This window comes from Prionailurus viverrinus, chromosome A3 (assembly GCF_022837055.1).
Source record: "Prionailurus viverrinus isolate Anna chromosome A3, UM_Priviv_1.0, whole genome shotgun sequence".
Classification (NCBI taxonomy): Eukaryota; Metazoa; Chordata; class Mammalia; order Carnivora; family Felidae; genus Prionailurus; species Prionailurus viverrinus.
The window spans coordinates 87,558,998-87,577,706 of record NC_062563.1 but is presented as its reverse complement, the minus strand read 5'-3'; the positions used below and the strand labels follow the sequence as shown (position 1 = coordinate 87,577,706).

General features: G+C 42.2%; 1 long non-coding RNA gene across 17 annotated transcripts in view; it reads left to right on the top strand.

The window, feature by feature from the left end:
- LOC125162307 (uncharacterized) overlaps positions 1 to 18,709 on the top strand; it is a 128,867-nt gene that overhangs the window by 10,179 nt on the left and 99,979 nt on the right. For 16 of the 17 annotated variants that reach the window (XR_007150968.1, XR_007150976.1, XR_007150979.1 and 13 more), the window contains one exon: positions 9,511 to 9,693. This is a non-coding gene — a long non-coding RNA (uncharacterized LOC125162307). Of the gene's footprint in view, positions 1 to 5,319; positions 5,441 to 9,510; positions 9,694 to 18,709 lie in introns of all 17 variants that reach the window. The other variant, XR_007150967.1, reaches the window with a different exon arrangement.

The window sequence follows — 18,709 nt, the reverse complement described above, 5'->3', positions numbered from 1 at the left end:
GTGAAGTCTTGCTTTATCAGGCTTATCAATAATTTGTACTGGTTCTGGGAGGGCAGGATTGCTGATAGCTCACTGCATTACTGGCTTTTTGGATTATAATTTCTGTTTAGTTTTGTCTTTTTGGGGCAGGAGATTCTTTAAAATCCTGCTATCAGTCTTGGTTCTTTTTAGATATCTTCTAGGAACCTCTGTCACAGCCACTTTTTTCAAGATAAGTGAAGGAGTTTACTATCTTTACCTTCCTCCATATCTGAAAGTTCTTTTCCAGAAACTGTGGTCATCGATGTACTAACTGTTTGGTCTTGAACCTCTCAGAACCTCAGTTTCTGCACTTGTCAAATGGAGATAATGATAAATGACATCAGTCTTTCTTCTTTTAAAAAAAAAAAATTTTTTTTTAATCTTTATTTTTGAGAGACAGAGAGACAGCATGCGAGTGGGGGAGGAACAGAGAGGGAGACACAAAATCCGAAGCAGGCTTCAGGCTCTGAGCTGCCAGCACAGAACCCAATGTGGGGCTCGAACTCACAAACCGCGAGATCATGACCTGAGCTAAAGTCAGACGCCCAACCGACTGAACCACCCAGGCACCCCGACATCAGTCTGTCTTCTTATGAGGATGAAATGAGTAAATACTGATTTTGAGAGTGGGGCAGTAGAGAAGGAAAAGAGAGAAGAATTTCCTTTTTTTTTATAAAGTATTTTTAAAAAGTTTATTTAATTTTTTTTAATCTTTTATTTATTTTTGAGAGAGCAGGGGAGGAACAGAGAGAGGAAGACAGAATCTGAAGCAGGCTCCAGGCCCTGAGTTGTCAGCACAGAGCCTGATGTGGGGCTTGAACCCGTGAATGGTGAGATCATGACCTGAGCTGAAGTCAGACACTTAACTGACTGAGTCACCCAGGTGTCCCTAAAGTTTATTTATTTATTTTGAGAGAGAGGGAGAGAGAGTGTGTGCTAGTGGAGGAGGGGCAGAGAGAGAGGGAGAGAGAGAATCCGAAGCAGGCCCTATACTATCATCACAGAGCTCGATGCAGGGTTTGAACTCACAAACTGTGAGAATATGACCTGAGCCGAAATCAGGAGTCAGATGCTTAACCAACTGAGCCACCCAGGTGCCACTGAAAAAAAAAATTTTTTTTCTTTATGTTTATTTATTTAGAGAGTGTGAGCTTGGGAGGGGCAGAGAGCCGAGAGAGAGAGGGGGACAGAGGATCCGAAGAGGCCTCTGCGTTGACAGCAGTGAGCCCGATGTGGGGCTCGAACTCACAAACTGTGAGATCGTGACCTTAGCCAAAGTCAGATGCTTAACCAGCTGAGCTACTCAGGAACCCCCAAAAAACTTTTTAATATGCTTATGTTTCATTTCTACCGAGAGTAGTGAAGATTTTTTTTAATATATATTTTTATTTAAAAAAAAATTTTTTTTTTTCAATGTTTATTTATTTTTGGGACAGAGAGAGACACAGAGCATGAACGGGGGAGGGGCAGAGAGAGAGGGAGACACAGAATTGGAAACAGGCTCCAGGCTCTGAGCCATCAGCCCAGAGCCCGACACGGGGCTCGAACTCACGGACCGCGAGATCGTGACCTGGCTGAAGTCGGACGCTTAACCGACTGCGCCACCCAGGCGCCCCATTTAATATACATTTTTAAATGTTTGTTTATTTTGAGAGAGAGAGAGTGTGAGCGTGAGCAGGGGAAGAGTAGAGAGGGAGACAAGAAAATCCCAAGCAGGCTCCACGCTGTCAGCACAGGGCTCGACGTGGGGCTTTATCTCACAAACCGTGGGATCGTGACCTGAGCCGAAACCAAGAGTTGGTTGCTTAACTGAATCACCCAGGAGCCCCATAAAGATTTTATTTTATTTTATTTTATTTTATTTTATTTTATTTTATTTTATTTTATTTTATTTTTTTCAACGTTTATTTATTTTTGGGACAGAGAGAGACAGAGCATGAACGGGGGAGGGGCAGAGAGAGAGGGAGACACAGAATCGGAAACAGGCTCCAGGCTCTGAGCCATCAGCCCAGAGCCTGACGCGGGGCTCGAACTCCCGGACCGTGAGATCGTGACCTGGCTGAAGTCGGACGCTTAACCGACTGCGCCACCCAGGCGCCCCAAGATTTTATTTTTAAAAACAAAGATGTTAGGGTCCTGGATTTGGGCTTTAGGATTAAACGTTAAAAAAAAAAAAAAAAGATTATTTAAAAAAATACATTAATATATTGTTTTTTTACGGGGTAACAGGTTTTTAGAAAATATTTCCTTGTGTTTCTACTCAGGTAATTACTTTTGTATTACAGAAGGGCAGTGAAATACTAGAACCCCACCCCAGGCTGCATGGTGAGCTGGTGTCTACATAGGCAAACAACCATTTCCTTTTAGGTGAAGTTGGAGTTCAGGAAGTACTATTTGAAGAGGCTCAAAGGGATTGATGATGATAACAACAGCAATAATAGTAGTGTCTAACTGATGAACCAGGCACTTTATGTAGATTCTCTTATTTTAACAGCATAGCAACCACATGAAGTCTGGTGCCTTGAGAAGTACAGCAGTGTAGGAGTAAAAAGCATAGACTCTGGGGTCAAACTTTCTATACTCACTTCACAGCTTTGCCAGTAACTAGCTGTGTGGTCTTGAGTGAGAAAACTGCCTCTTCTTCCTCTTCTGTAAGATGAAGATGATAATAGTAACTGCTTCATGAGGTTGTAACGATTAAATGATGTAAGCCCTGTAAAGCACAGTACTTGGCATATAGAAAGTGCTCACCAAATTTTATTGTAATAAAAGTAGATGAAGAAACAGAGGCTTAGAAAGAGGGAAGTTAATTTGCCTTAGTGACACAGCAAATATAAATGACAGAACAGTAATTTGTGCCTGGGAAGTCAAACTCCATTGCCCTTCCTTCCTTCCTTCCTTCCTTCCTTCCTTCCTTCTTTCCTTCCTTAAATAGGCTCCACATGGGGCTTGAACTTACAACTTTGAGATCAGGAGTTGCATGCCACTGACTGATCCAGCCAGGCACCCCATTCAGCGCTCTTGTTTCTTAACCATTACATCGTACCGCCATTATGGATTGAGGGCGAGAGCCTGGACAAGAACCACATTTTGTCCAACTTGAGGTGAACATAGATCTAAAGGTCACACTTGGGTTCAGACCTATGGAAGCTTTATTTGTGCTCTTTTTTTTTTTTTTTTTAACATTTTAAATTTATTTTTTGAGAGAGCGAGGGCAGGGGAGGGGAAGAGAGAGAGGGAGACACAGAATCTGAAGCAACTTCAGGCTCTGCACAGAGCCTGAAGCAGGGCTTGAACTCATGAACTATGAGATCATGACCTGAACTGAAGTCAGACACTTAACCAACTGAGCCACCCAGGGACCCCTTTATCTGTGTTCTTAACACTGTAGCATGTACTGGTTATTCTCTGAAGTGATTGTTCCCTAGATCCAAACAAATGAATGAGTGATGGGTTATTTATGGTCTGCTGAGGGGTTGAGTGTTCCCTGGCTGGGGCCAGGAAATGGAGCTGAATAAACACCTGTATCTTACCCACTGCTCTTGGACCTAAGTAGGAGCTTGTCTAGTGTCTTTTGTTATTATGATTGTTACTCCTTATACAACTGGTAATGATGAGAAGCTGAGCAGTGTATATATCAAGCACTTTATTTTTTATTTTATTCATTTATTTTTAAAATTCTTTCTCTCTCTCTCTCTCTCTCTCTCTCTCTCTCTCTTTCTTTCTTTTGTGCGAGTCAGGGAAGGGAGCAGACGGAGAGAGAGAATCTCAGAGACTCCACGCTCAGTACACAGCCCAACTCGGGGCTCAGTCCCATAACCTTGGGATCATGACCGGAGCCAAAACCAAGAGTTGGGTGCTCAACTGACTGAGCCACCCAGGCACCCAGTAAATATTTTATTTTTAAGTAATCTCTGCACCCAACATGGAGCTCGAACTCACAACCCCGAGATCAAAAGTTGCATCCCCTCCCAACTGGGCCAGCCAGGAGCCCCTACATTGAGCACTTTATGTGGCATGCATTTGACATAGATTATCTCATCTAGTCCTTAATGTAACCGTATGAGGTAGTCACTCCTAACCCTATTTTATAGAAACAGAGAGATTAGGAAACTTGCTTAAACTCACATAGTGTGTGTGGTGGAGCTGGGATTTGAATACACAGTCTGACTCTAGAGTCCACATTCTTGATCTCTACACTCTATTGTTTCTATTCTTTCCTGCGTAAAGTATATAGTATATGGTAGGTGGCTTAGTAGGTCCAGTCCTATTTTTCCCATCTGAAAAATGGGAAGATTTTGACTAGTGGGCTAGAAATAAGGAGGCCTGTGATCTTGTCCTAACCTTGTCACCAACTTGCCACATCCAGGACTTCACTTTTCTTAGCCTCATTGTCCTCATTCATTAAACAAAAGGGTCACTCTAGATGGTCTCTGAGATCCCTTCTAACTCTTAATGTTCTGATTGACCATATGAAGTGAGGAGAATAACACCTGCTCAACTCCTTGATTTTGGAGTGGTGGTATTTGTGAGGTTTTAGGGAGTCTGCTTTGTGTAAGGGAAGATGCCAGATTTTAGGACAGAGAACATTGCTTTCCTGAAGAAGGTAGGTCTGGGCTCTTTTTTGAGGGTGGTTGCCTAGGGAACCTAGCCTCTGGCCAGCAACAGTCAGGAATGCTTTGGTTAAGAGTTGGCTACAGATAACTAAAACAAGCAGCACATTTAGGTTTCACTTTCCACCCCCCCCCCACCTTTCCTTTTCATGCTCCCAGTTTGATACACTTCTATATATTAGTATTTAACAGGAGTTTGTTATTTAAATTTTTATTGTAATCTTATGAGGTAAGTACTATTTTAAATTTACAGTTAATGAAAGTGAGGCAAATAGAGTTAAGTAATTTGTCCATAGTTACTCAAGTGGAAAGTGGTATTCAACCCACTATGTTGTACTGCCTGGTAGGAACTTAAAAAAAAAAAAAGCAAAGGGAGGACTCTTTATTTATTGGTGGTGTTTTGTTTTGTTTTTTCTTTAAAAAGTTTTTTTTAAGTTTATTTATTTTGGTAGAGAGTGTGAGCAGGGTAGGGGTAGAGTGAGAGGGTAGAGAGAGAATCCCATTGTGGGGCTTGAACTCACGAACTGTGAGATCATGACCTGAGCCGAAATCAAATTGGACACTTAACCAGCTGAGCTACCCAGTGCCCCTGTTTTTGTTTTCTTTAGAATAGTAGACTCTTGGAGTTGGAAAGAGCCTTTACCATAGTCAATCTCCTTGCCTACTGTCTGCCATCTGGTTACAGGAACGCTTTCCATCATCCCCCTGACAGATGATCACCCAAGTTCTTTTTGAATACTTCCATTGCTGGGGAGCTAGCTCATTACTTCTTGAGGAATCCCATTATATGTGACTTGTTCTCTTGGGTAAGAGATTATTTCTTGTTTTGAAATTAAATCTAATTGAGATGACTTACCAGTTTTAGGCCTGTCTTCTGGAACCATTTAGGATAATTATGATCCATCTTCCATATGCCAATCTTGTTAATGTTTGAAGACCCTTTTCCTATTTATAAGTCATTTGTAGTTTTCTCATAGCATCTAAACTTGCTTTCAGTTTGGATTGGTCTGCACAAAGCAGTCTCTGTTTTTTATTGCTTTGCAAGTGCAGCCTTGCAACAGATCTGTGCTTCATTTCTTATGGTTAGGCACAAAGTATGGGCTCTTTCCACATCTTTGGACAACGAATAAATGGTGAGCTGAGTCTCTACAATAGTATATGAGTCTGAAGGGTTTGCAGTTTCCTACTCTTGTAATCTAATGTCCATTAGACTGTTGCCCTGTACACACTGTTAGAGCTCACAAAATGGCTGGAAGTTTATCCGGGCATTTGACAAAATTGCATTTACTTCATCAGGCCACTAGGTGATGAACAACTCACAAACCCAGACTTCCAGGGGCAGTTGTATACAGGACAGTTTTAGATTGTAGTTGGAAAGGCCATCAGAAGTCATTTGGTACAACCTTATTAAAAGGTCTTTTGGGGATAGGGGGAGGGGAAACATGTCTTGTGTATACTTTGTCTTTCCCAGCTTTATTCCAGTTTTAAATATTAATTTGAATAGGGTACTTCTTTCTCTGAGTGATCTTGGAAAAGGGGCCCGGGTGGTACTTTCAAGGTTCTTTTGTGCCCAATTATGTATATGTATATTTCAAAGGTTTTATTTTTAAGTAATCTCTACCCAACGTGGGGCTCAAACTTATAGCCCTGAGATCAAAAGTCTCATGTTCTACCAACTGAGCCAGCCAGGTGCTCCTGTATTTTACCATAATGTAGGAATGATGTCTTGGCTTGGTTTAGGATTCTCAAATAGTAGTTCTAGCCACTACAAAGTCTACATGCAGCTTTCTTCTGTCTTCAGTGCTTTGGGTGTGTTTCTTTTTAAAGTAACTCTGCTTGCCCCTTGTTAACCTTTTTTAGATCTAAAAACTTAAGTCTTTTCTTAACTCAAGGAAGTTTCCATCTGTTTCCAACCTTCACAGAAGAAGAAACTGTCCAGAAAGGTGACTTACTCAAGGTCACTCAGCTAGTTAAAAATGAACTTCAAGCAAATAACTTGACTTCTTTGATGACCTATATTTTCATTGTACTGAATATTGCTCTGTTGAGAGGGCCAACATGAAAAACTTGGGAAATTTTTTAGTGAGACACGAATTTTGCTGAGGGTCCGTGGGGACATGAAGAAGGACAAAGAGATGATAAAATTAATTATGATTAAAATGTGGCCCATTTGGGGGCTCCTGGGTGGCTCAGTTGGTTAAGTATCTGACTCTTGATCTCAATTTAGGTCATGATCTCACGTTTTGTGGGTTTGAGCCATGTTTCTGGCTCTGCAATGATGGTGTGGAGCCTGCTTGGGATTCTTCCTTTTTCTCCTTTCTTCCCCTCCCCACTCATGCTTGCAAGCTCTCTCTCTCTGAGACTTTCTCAAAATAAATAAATAAAAATGTGACCCATTTGAAGAACTATAAAATTCATAAGGTATCCCAGTTACTGGAGTTAACCCAGAGCGCTAAAACTTAATAAAGCTAGTTTTGCAAGGGAGAAAGACTTGATAAAGCCAGGAAGTTTATTGAACACTTGGATAACTAGATACTTAATTGTCAGGAGTTGGGTAAGTATGGTCATGCCCTATTGTAAATATTGGAAAACATATGAGTATCTGAAGGCTTGGAGACAGACATCATAAATTGTGTCTTATCAGTGGTCTGGTTTCTGTTTTGAGTTCCAGCCTGGGACCCTTTTCTGCTGGGAACCACCTGTCCCTGGCTCTGTTGATCTTTGGATTTCCCCAGCCCTCAGTCCCTTTCAGTTTTGAAATGAAACCTACCCCACCGGGTGAGGTCAGGTACTGAGAGAACTTTGACAGCTCATACCAGGTTGTTTTTTTTCTAGAGTCTGGTATGTGACTGTGTGAAGTGTAAGGCTCAGCAGGCTGTGATATAGACTAATTGATGGTGAATCACCTGTTGGGTAGGGCCCAGGTAGTGCCATTTCTTTGGGTAACCAGGAAAACATGTAGACCAAATATGTTGTCTTTCATCCTCAGACACTTGAAACTTAAGAGTACAGTCACCAGAGATCTGCCATGATCTCTCTGCCTTAGGTTACTACAGAAGGAAAGACATTGTTTTATTTCAGTGTCTTTTCTCCTCATTTTTAGAACCCCATTCTTTTCAGGAAGGAGCCAAGTCCTTGGCCTCTTTCTGCTGCTCCAGCTTCTAAATGTTTATACTGTGCCTCCTGGAATTGCTGCTTTGATGTGAAGTGTCTCCTCTAGATACCCCTAGACACACATGCCCTGCCCCAACCCCTTCACAGAATTTAGCTTCCCCTTTTCCCTTTGTTGTGAAACTAGTTTCCATGATGCTATAGCACTTTGCTTGGAATCTTTATAAGTGGTACTGGCTCTTTCTGTAACTCACCCCATACCACTTCCCCTGATTTTACCTGACTGTCCCCCAGCCACATAGCACTGCAAAACTGCTTCCAGACTTTCAAATACTTTTCCCCCTTTGAGACTTCTGCTGGCCAGCAAGGTTACCTGATCCTTGTCCTTGAGTACAGTTAGCATCTGTATTCAACGTGGGGCTCAAACTCACAAACCCCAAATCAAGAGTTATATGCTCTACTGACTGAGCCAGTCAGGTGCCCCTCATTCTCCCATGTTTGTTTAAAATTTTAGTGTTTGACCTCTCCTCCTGGGACTCTGGCCCAGGCTAGGGGATTGGTGGTCAGGTTTGGCCTGGGTCTAGTGACTCAGGGTAGACGGTGGAATTAGGGAGCTTGGTGTTAACATCTCAGATGTGGGCAGATGGGAAACTGTAAGATCTGAACACCAGAGCCATCTGGGGTGGAAGGGACAGAGAAAATTTAGCATCTGAAGCAAAGGACATCCTTTGTAGGTTCCCTCTTCTGCTCATTTGAAAAAAAATTAAGGGGCGCCTGGGTGGCTCAGTCAGTTGGATGTCGGACTCTTGATTTCAGCTTGGGTCGTGAGCTCGCAGTTTGTTGATTTGAGCCCTGCGTCAGGCTTCATGCTGACAGTGCAGAGCCTGCTTGGGATTCTCTGTCTCCTTGTCTCCCTCTCTTTCTTCCCCTCTCCCACTTCTGCACACCTGTGCTCTCTCAAAATAAATAAAAATAAAAAAATTTTTACAAATTAAGTTTTTTTATAACAGTTTTAGGTTCACAGAAAAATTGAGGGGAAGATAACAGAGATTCCCATGATTATTATTTTTAAGTAAGCTCTATGCCCAGTGTGGGGCTCAAACTCACAACCCTGAGATCAAGAGTCACATGCTCTGTCTCTGCTCCTCTCCCCTGCTGCGCACCCTGTCCCTTTCTCTCTTTAAAACAAAACAAAACAAAAAAAGAGTCACCTGCTCTACTGACTGAGCCAGACAGGCACCCTGAGATCCCCATTATTTTTGAAAAATTGATCTTTAATTTTATAGGGAATATAGTAATATAATCTAAAAAAAATGAAAATCAGTAGACATTTTGAATTCTCTTGTTCTCCTCCCATTCTCATTTCACTTATTTTTGTATTCCTCAAAGGTGGTAACCTTGTTAGTGTTTGAAATGTAACTTCCAGACTTTTTTCTTTGTGTTTACATACATGTGTATGAACCCAGAAAAAGAGTTATTTTTGTGTTTATACAAATGGGGTCACATTTTACGTATTATTTCAGTATTTCTTTGATTCAGTAATGTACCTTGATAATATTTCATGTTGATACATAAAGATAACTTCTCCTTTATTTTGGCTACTGTGTAGTTTTTTTGTATAATAGATACACTGTGTATAGCTACTTTCCTATTGAGAGACATTAAGGTATTTCCATTTTGATGCTATAAATGATTCTTGTTGTGTTTTAAATGTTAGCCTTCTTTCCTATGGCTTCTTTTTTCTTTTTCCTCATACTCTTCCTAGGTGATCTTAACTTCTCTGACAGCTCCACTTAACCATCTACACTTGGATGATGCCCAGATCTTTCTATGGACCACAGTATCCAACTGCTCATGTAGACAACATCAAAAGGATGTTTTGCATACTCGGCAAAATGCAGCCTCCTGCTCTTCCCCACTTGCTCGTCATCCATTGTCCTCATCACATGTAAGTAGCACACTCTTGATAGGCCCAAAGCCTGGTAGTCATTCCCTTCTCCTCGTACAGCCAGCAACCAGCCTGTCACTAGGACTTTTCCTCCCCATTATTTCTTGGATCCAGTTGCTTTCTTTCCTTCTTCATTGTGGGTACTTTGTCCCTTAGTTTTCTGATTTATAAAATTGAGTATTTGTGAGTACTAAGTAAATTAACACACATAAAATGCTTGGAACAATGGATTGGCACCCAGTAAGTGCTATGTGAATATTGATTATTGTCATCATCATCGTCACCGTTGTTGTTGGGGTCTTCTCATCTTAGTGTACATAATCTATTCTCATATCTACCTCCAGTCTTGATTTTATCCTTCCCTACCTCTGTTTCATTCTGCACATTGTAGCCAGAGTGATCTTTATAATATATACAAATGATCATGGTCTAACTTTCCTGCTTAAAAAAACTTCGGTGATTTTGCCATTGGGCTTTTACATGTACTGTCACCCCCATCTGGAATGCTTTTTCCTTGGTCTTTGCATGGTTGTTTGTTTTTTTGTTTGTTTGTTGTTTCGATATACCTGTTTCTAAATGTCATCTTCTCAGAGAGGCCTTCCCCTGACCACCTAATTATTCCAAAGTAGCCATACCTATTCTTTCTATCACATCACCTTTTTTAATCTTTGCATAACACTTATTAATACGTTATTTTTCTGTCTTATTCACGTATTTGTTTATAATCTCCTTCAATTAATTTTTTTTATTTAATTTTTTTTTTTTAAAGTAGGCTCCACACCCAGTATGGGACTTGAGCTCATGACCCTGAGATCAAAGGTTGCATGTTCTACTGAGCCAGCCAGGCATCCCTAGTCTCCTTCAATTAGAATTAAATTCTCTGAGAAAGACAGATACATGTTTTCATTCATATGTGGAATTTGAGAAATTTAACAGAAGACCATGGGGGAAGGGAAGAAAAAAAAACAGTTACAAACAGAGAGGAAGGCATTTCATAAGAGACTCTTCAATACAGAGAACAAACTGAGGGTTGATGGGGGTGTGGGGTTGGTGGAACAGGGAAAATGGGTGATGGGCATTGAGGAGGACACTTGTTGGGATAAGAACTGGGTGTTGTATGTAAGTGATGGATCATGGGAATCTACTCCTGAAGCCAAGAATACACTGTATACACTGTATGTTAGCTAACTTGACAATACATTTATATTAAAAAAAAAAGAATTTCCTGAGAATGAGGGTATTGTTTGTTTTATTCGCTGTTCTCTTCCTAATGCCTAGAACAATGCCTGGCACGTTGTAGGCACTCAGTGAATACTTGTTAAGTGAATTACAAAACAACTTCCCACGTCTCAGGAGTCCCTTTTTGGTCTCCCCAGCATCATTTGCTTCAGAACACCTTCTACTTTGGCTTCCCTACCCCCCCCCCCCCCCCCATCTCTTCAGATGTGTTTTCTTGCTGCAAGAATTTTTTATATTATGTTCCCTTTACTTAGAACACTTTTCCTCAGGGTGCCCAAGTGGCTCAGGTTAAGTGACAGTTTTGATTTCAGCTCAGGTCATGATCTCTTGGTTTGTGAAATCAAGCTCATGTTGGGCTCCACGCTGACAGTGCTCAGAGCTTGCTTCTGATTCTCTCTCTGCCCCTCACCTGCTCACCGTTGCTTCTTCTCAAAGTAAATAAACTTTAAAAAAGAAAAAAGGATCACTTTTCCTCAAGTGCTCTGCCACTGCCTGGGTATCTCCTATTCATCCTTCAAGTTTCAGCTTAGGTGTAACTTCACCTGACTGTCTTTTTTTTTTTTTTTTAATGTTTGTTTATTTTGAAAGAGAGGGATAGAGACTCTCAAGCAGGCTCTACTGTGTGTCAGTGCAGAGTCTGATGCAGGGCTTGATCCCATGAACCATGAAATCATGACCTAAGTTGAAATCAAGATTTGTACACTTAACTGAGCCACCCCGGTGCCCCATGACTGTCCTTAGTCTTCCAGCTCTACGTGCATTACCTTTAATTATACATACTGTAATTATTTGTCTCCCTTACTAGATGGTAAGTTTTGTTGGGCAAAGGCCTAGGTCTTGCTTACTATGTATTCTTAGTGCTACTGCTGTGGGCTGGAAGCGTCTCTTGAGATGAGGTGCTGGGTAGGAGTACCCAGAGTAGTACTTGAGGGCCAAGAAGTGTGCCTTAGAATGTCAGAGTAAGGTCTAGTCATTTGGCCCTAGCTCATTGTCATTCTCCTTATTCCATCTTCGGTGATTCCAGTATTTTCTTGAATGAGCCATCTAACATGCTTGGGATGAATCATCTAATACATTTGTCTCTTTCTCAGATATATTCACAAAATCAGGGTAGGTCTGGCAGAGAACTTGCCCATGGAAGGGAGCATGAGTGCTGAGGATAAAAGTTGGGGATCTGGGTAGGCAGATTATTTACTCTTGAGTGGCTGATGGCAGAATAACTGAGAGTGGAATGCAATCCTCAGCAAGGAAAGAAACAAAAGGCCTTAGGGATAAGGTGAGGCAAAGATGAAACAGGAAGCTGAATCATTAAGTCAGAAACTTAGAGAATCAGGATGGTGGGTGGAGTGTAAGAAAGGAGAGGGCAAGCAATTCAAGATTAAGGCCATAAATAATCTTGGGGATTACGTAAATCATCTTTTGGCATTCTCACCTCTTTAGTGTGGAACCAGCTTTTGGATTAAAAGAAGAATCAGGTAGTTGACATATAAAGGTTTGAGCTAGATTTCACATTAGTTTGTATTTTATAAGTTAATTACCTGAATGTGAAATCCTTAGAAATCCAACCATGTACCTTTCTCCACACTTCAGTTTCTGCTCCGAAGAGCTGACTTCCCCTCCTTTTATTTTTTTATTTTTTTAAGTTTATTTATTTTGAGAGAGAGCGAGAGAAGGCAAGCATGAGCGGGGGAGGGGCAGAGAGAGAGGGGGAGAGAGAGAATCCCAAGCAGGCTCCACACTGTCAGTATGGAGCCCGGTGCAGGGCTGAAACTTATAAACTGTGAAAACGTGACCTGAGCCGAAATCGAGTCAGATGCTTAACTGACTGAGCCACCCAGGAGCTCCTCCCTCCTTTTAAATACCCTAAGTTTAACTAGCTAATTTTCAAAAAAAGTTTCCTGTACAGAAGCCGGTAGCAATCTTGGTGCTCTCTTTAGGTAGGCTGAGGATATTCCCTTTACATAGAATGATCACTGTTTCAGGCTGTATCTCCTCCTACCAAACCATGCATAGGAACTGGCTTCAGCTCGGGAATTCAGTCTCGGGAATTCAGGACTCTGCCTAGCCTGAATCTGTGGAATTTCTGTCTGAATTGTGGGGAAGGACATGGGAGTGTAGATTCTGTTGGTGAGGCATAGTAGTAGTGGAAGACTGGCTGGGTGTGCATAGATGTGAGGTTTGAAGCTGTATAGGCAGTGGGCTTCAAAGTTTCTGACCTGGAATGGTCTTTGAATGTATGGCAGTGTTAGTGTGGTCTAATATATGCCAAATAGAGAATCTTGGTGATTGGTGCCAGTCATTAGCCCTTAGAGGCATTCTGTATGTTTTTCTGTGTGGCCTGGAAGTCTTCTACAGACTGACCAGTAGCTGGCATCACGGTGGGTACCTGGGGAGAATCATGGGGATAGGAGCAGTACTTACCTAAGAGGGATATATTCTCTTTTGAAGGTTGGATGGAGTGATTATGTGCACATCCTGGGCAGTCTAAGGCCCAGTCACCTTGCCTGTGTGAGGCAAGGTATCTGTATTCCCCTCCTAGGGCTCTGCTGGGAAAACCAACCTAAGAGGGCCAGAGATCATGGCCACTCTTAGTGATTCCCACAGGAATGCTCCCCATCTTTGACTCCTCTGTTGTTTAAGCCCCATGCTCTGATGGCCTGCCTTCTGTTTTCTGCTTTGGTACCTTCAAATTTCATAATCCATTCTGACTTTTCTTTCTTTCTTTCTTTCTTTCTTTCTTTCTTTCTTTCTTTCTTCCTTTTTTTTTTTTTACATTTTATTTATTTTTGAGAAACAGAGTGAGACAAAGCGTGAGCGGGGGAGGGGCAGAGAGAGAAGGAGACAGAATCTGAAGCAGGCTCCAGGCTCTGAGCAAGCAGTCAGCACAGAGCCTGATGTGGGGCTTGAACCCACAAACTGTGAGATCATGACCTGAGCCGAAGTCGGATGCTCAACCGACTGAGCCACCCAGGCGCCCCCTGACTTTTCTTTCTAGATTACTCCATGCCCAGCTTGATTCTTGGTTCTACATAGTCCTCTAATTTTGACATTGCCAGTCAGCTTCAAGTGTGGGCCTTCCTCCATGAGCCCTGTTCGTAGAGCTATGATTTTGAAGCTTTAATGCATCAGAATTACCCATGCAGGCAAAGGACGAGGTTGCTGTATACTTACTTAAAATGCAAATTCCGGGGTGCCTGGGTGGTTTGGTTGGGCATCCGACTTTGGCTCAGGTCATGATCTCATGGCTCATGGGTTCAAGCCCCATGTCAGGCTCTGTGCTGACAGCTCAGAGCCTGGAGTCTGCTTCGGATTGTGTGTCTCCCTCTCTCTCTGCCCCTCCCCTTCTTGCACTCTGTCTCTGTCTCTCAAAAATAAATAACCATTAAAAATAAATAAATAAAATGCAAATTCCTGGGGCACCTGGGTGGCTCATTCAGTTAAGCGTCTGACTCTTAATCTCAGCTCAGGTCTTGATCTCAGCTCTGGGTGTGAAGCCTACTAAAAAAAATGCAAATTCCTGGGGGCACCTGGCTGGTTGAGTTTGAAGACCATGTGATTCTTGATCTCGGGGTCATGAGTTTGAGCCCCACAATGGGTGTAGAGATTACTCATAAAAAATAAGGGTGCCTGCATGGGTCAGTGGCATCTGACTTTTGATTTCAGCTCAGGTCATGATCTTGCAGTTTGTGGGTTCATGCTCCACATCAGGCTCTGTGCTAACAGTGTGGAGCCTGCTTGGGATTCCGTCTCTTTCTCTCTCTGTGTTTCTCCCCTGCTTGTTTTCTGTCTCTCTCTCTCAAAATAAATAAAAATAAACATTTTAAAAATATAAAAAATAAATAGGGGTACCGATGTGGCTCAGTTGGTTAAGTATCTGACTCTTGGTTTCAGCTCAGGTCACGATCTCAGCCCTGAAAGGGGTTCTGCGCTGACAGTGTGGAACCTGCTTGCGATTCTCTCTGCCCCTTCCGTTCCCCTCTCCCCTCCCCCTTTATACAAAATGTACAGCCACTCAATACAAAGTAACCCCATGTTACTCTCTTAGTACCTCATTTGCTTTCATTAGACCCCTTACTGCTTTTTTAATAGTTTGTTTTTCTCACCTACCAGATTATAAATTTCATTAAGGTAGGGACCTTCTTGCTAGAGGTTGTATTTTCAGTGCCTAGAGGCATTTAGGAAGTATTTGATGACTAAATTACTCCTTACCTTCTTGTCAGTACCCATGTGGGTTCTTTGTGGCTCTGCACAAACTCTCATCCTTTGTATGTGTTGTTGCCTCTGCCAGAAGCACCCTTACTCTCATCAGCTGGTCGGACTTTTTCTTGTCCTTTCCCACTTCTCTCAGCAAGTCTTTGACTTCCCCAGGCAGTGCTAGTTCAATAGAGTTAGCACTTTGGTCCTCTCAAATGGACTTTTTGCCCTGTGTGGTGATTTTATCTGTGTAAGAGATAGATGGTATTGCCCTTGGTTTACCAAAAGCTCTGAGAGGTAGATTAACTTGGAAGTGGTTAGAACTGAGATTCAAACCCCTATGTATCTGTAGAGCCCTCACTCAATCCACCTTGCTTGCTCTAAAAGAAACCAAAGAGACCTAGAGACACTGAAGTGAAAGAGATTTTGTTTTTAATTAGGTAATGAAAGTGTGTGTTTGTGTGTGTGTGTGCATGCATGCATGTGTGTGCATGTGTGCATGCATGTGTGGGAGGGATGTTCCCTGTTGAAAGCCCAGGAAAGAGCAGAGGCTAGATGGGGCATGAAAGGCTGTGGCCCCATGGTGTGTAATGAGGCTTCTGTGTTGCAGGCCTGAGGAGAATCTCAGATTTCTGACCTCTTCCTAATTTCAAGCCTGGGTACTCAACTGTCCGCAGGGCCACTTGGACCTGTATGTATCATTGGCTTCCTAAATTTAGTAGCATACGGTAGGAATGTTTGATTACAGTGATTTGTCATTTTTGGTGATAGTATATGAAAGCATTTAACACAGGGCCTTTTGCACACTGTAGGTTTCCAACAGGTGACAGAGAGTATGTGAGAAATATTTTGAAACTGTTAAGTCTTTCCCCAGGTCCCTTAACTCTACTCCTGTGCCTCCTACCCTCAGGCTAAATAGGAGATAGCAACATGGATTCCACCTTTGGGAACTTGCTGATTCCTTGTTGGTGGCTTTATGCTTAGGCAAGAAGCGTAATTGATTTCCACATATCTGAGAGCATATATATCTGGACCCTGTCCACCAGATTACTCAAAATCTTACCCCAGACTGAAAATGTTTCCTTGGGCAACTTTCTTGGTAGGTACCTTAGGCTTGAGAATCTTAGTGGGGAAGACTGCGAATCTCTAGGATGGTCATGCAAGGTGGTGAATGTATGGGGGTTGAACATGAGTTTAACTTAGCCAGGATAGCTTATTGGGTGCAGACATGGAGGAAGGGATAAAATAGGGAGCAAAATGGGCTCAACTCTTTGTAATTTTCTGCTTGTAGGAAGGTGTACATACTTGTGTGCCAGGGGCAGAGCTCTGGCCTGCTGTGAGAGTCAGGTTTACTCCTGGCTGCCCTGCAAGGCATTTGGGATTTAGTAGGAGATGAAATAGGAAATCTGAATCCCAGATAGCTTTGCTTCAGATCTTATAGATCTGTAGGAAGGAAGTGTGCCTCCCAGGATCTCTCAGTCCTCTGAATCACCACCTACATGCTGAAATAAGGAATTCCATCCAGATGTATGGGGGTGTCCCTTCATCCTTCTTAGGCTCCATCAACTTGCCTTGATCTTAAGCTTTTATCCTTTTCCCCCTGTCACTGACCTGGCTTCTGGAAAGGAGAGGGAAAAGGATGAGGAAGGAAGGGGAGAGTTAAATAACTTGTGGGGGGTAGGTGGATTTGTGGTCCTTAAATCTTTTCTGGAACGAAGTGTAGTTGTGAGGAGGAAGTGAGTGAGTGGGGAGAATAAATAAAGGCTAATGGTACTACTTGTCTGGCACTCAGCCTGGACCCCTGCTTAGTATTATCATGTTCTTTCTGTGTTGTTTTTCTTCTCCTTTTTAAAGCATAAGTGTGTATGCACATGTAATTTCATGTCAGTGGAATCATACCTTAATACTGTTTTTCTTATACTGTTTTGTAATTTTCTTTCATTTTTTCTCCAGCTTTATTGAGATATAATTGACAAATGATTATCACAATATGGTTATCGCCTGACATAGTTACCTATTTTTGTGTGTGTGTGGTAAGAGTCATTTTATAATTTGTTATAGACACTTTATCATGTAAATAAATATAGAATAAATCGGGGCGCCTGGGTGGCGCAGTCGGTTAAGCGTCCGACTTCAGCCAGGTCACGATCTCACGGTCCGTGAGTTCGAGCCCCACGTCGGGCTCTGGGCTGATGGCTCAGAGCCTAGAGCCTGTTTCCGATTCTGTGTCTCCTTCTCTCTCTGACCCTCCCCCATTCATGCTCTGTCTCTCTCTGTCCCAAAAATAAATAAACGTTGAAAAAAAAATTAAAAAAAAAAAAGAATAAATGGCTAAATTATATTTCTATTTTTTAAATTAAGTTTATTTTTGTGAGAGAGAGAGAGAGGGAGGGCAGGCAGGCCCATGTGTGGGAGGGGCATGGCAGGGGGAACAGAGGATCCGAAGTGGGCTCTGTGCTGACAGCGGAGAGCCTGATATGGGGCACGAATTCATGAATCTTGAGATGATGGCCTGAGCGAAGTTGGATGCTTAACCAACTGAGTCATCCAAGTGCCCCGCTAAATTATATTTTGTTGTATGGATGTACCATAATGCATTTTATTCTTCAGTATTGAATATGTTTATCTCATTTGTTATCAATGGGCCCTTCCCTGACCCCCTTACTTAAAATTGTAGCAAACCCCCTTTCTTTCCTTTTTCCCTTCTCTCCTTTATTTTTGTCTATAGCGTTCAGCACCATTTGGTACATACTTTTCTTATTTATTATTGCCCACCACCCTCCATTAGAATGTAAGTTCCATGAAGACAGATTTCTTTTTCTTTTTTTATTCACTGCTCTGTAGCTGTTGCTTGAAACAGTTCCTGGTACACAATTGGTACTTGATAAATATTTGTTGAATGAATGAATTTGTTGGACTTTTGGTGTACTTGTTGGGCTTTTTTTTTTTTTTTTAAGTTTACTTTATTTTGAGAGAGCGCGCACATGCATGTGCGAGCAAGGAAGGGGCAGAGAGAGAGGAGAGAGAAAATCCCAACAGGTTCCATGCTGTCTTGCAGAGATCTATGGCGGGCTCAATCTCACAAGTGGTGAGGTGATCTGAGCCAATATCAAGAGTCAGACACTGAGCTGACTGAGCCACCCAAGCTCCCCTTTGTTGGGCTTTTTAAAAATAGTTTTAATGTTTATTTATTTTTGAGAGAGAGAGAGACAGAATGTGAACAGGGGAGGGGCAGAGAGGGGGCAACACAGAATCTGAAGCAGGCTTCAGGCTCTGAGCTATTAGCACAGAGCCCAGCGTGGGGCTCAAACTCACAAACTGCCAGATCACGACCTGAGCCAAAGTCAGACATTTAACTGACTGAGCCACCTAGGCACCCCTGTTGGGCTTTTTATTTGCAGTTTTTTAGTAATCTCTGCATCCAGCATGGGGCTTCAACTCACGACCTCAAGATCATGCGTCGCTCTCGACTGAGCCAGCCAGGAGCCTTCTTTGCAGCATTTATGTCATTATGTGCATTCTGTGATAAACACCCTGTACATAATCTTTGTACATTTGTCTACTTACCTTCTTAGGATGAATT